General features: G+C 19.1%; 1 protein-coding gene across 1 annotated transcript in view; it reads left to right on the top strand.

Moving 5' to 3' along the window:
- The window catches only part of LOC107754419 (homeobox protein cut-like 2), a gene marked incomplete at its 5' end in the record, with an annotated part of 33,653 nt that overhangs the window by 1,704 nt on the left and 31,713 nt on the right, over positions 1–236 (top strand). The gene's annotated exons all lie outside the window — the stretch shown is intronic.

The raw sequence follows: 236 nt of genomic DNA, 5'->3' as shown, positions 1-236 counted from the left end.
ACATTATTTTTAAAAAATGCAATTAAATTATAATTTTTATTCACATTTTTTAATCAAATTTTGTATTAAAAAGAAAAAGTTACAAATTGTGACTGATATGCACATAATTTGTTGCAGCAGAGTGCATTTTTGCATTTCATAATTTTATTTCATAATAAGGCTTATGGAAAATTGCATCTAAAATTATGGGGGAAAAAATATATATATATATATACAAAATATATTTCTTTAAATAT

The sequence above is a fragment of the Sinocyclocheilus rhinocerous genome, unplaced genomic scaffold (assembly GCF_001515625.1).
Source record: "Sinocyclocheilus rhinocerous isolate Xijiao unplaced genomic scaffold, SAMN03320098_v1.1 scaffold1223, whole genome shotgun sequence".
Classification (NCBI taxonomy): Eukaryota; Metazoa; Chordata; class Actinopteri; order Cypriniformes; family Cyprinidae; genus Sinocyclocheilus; species Sinocyclocheilus rhinocerous.
Note: the sequence above shows the minus strand (reverse complement) of the source record. Positions and strands in the feature narration are given on the sequence as shown.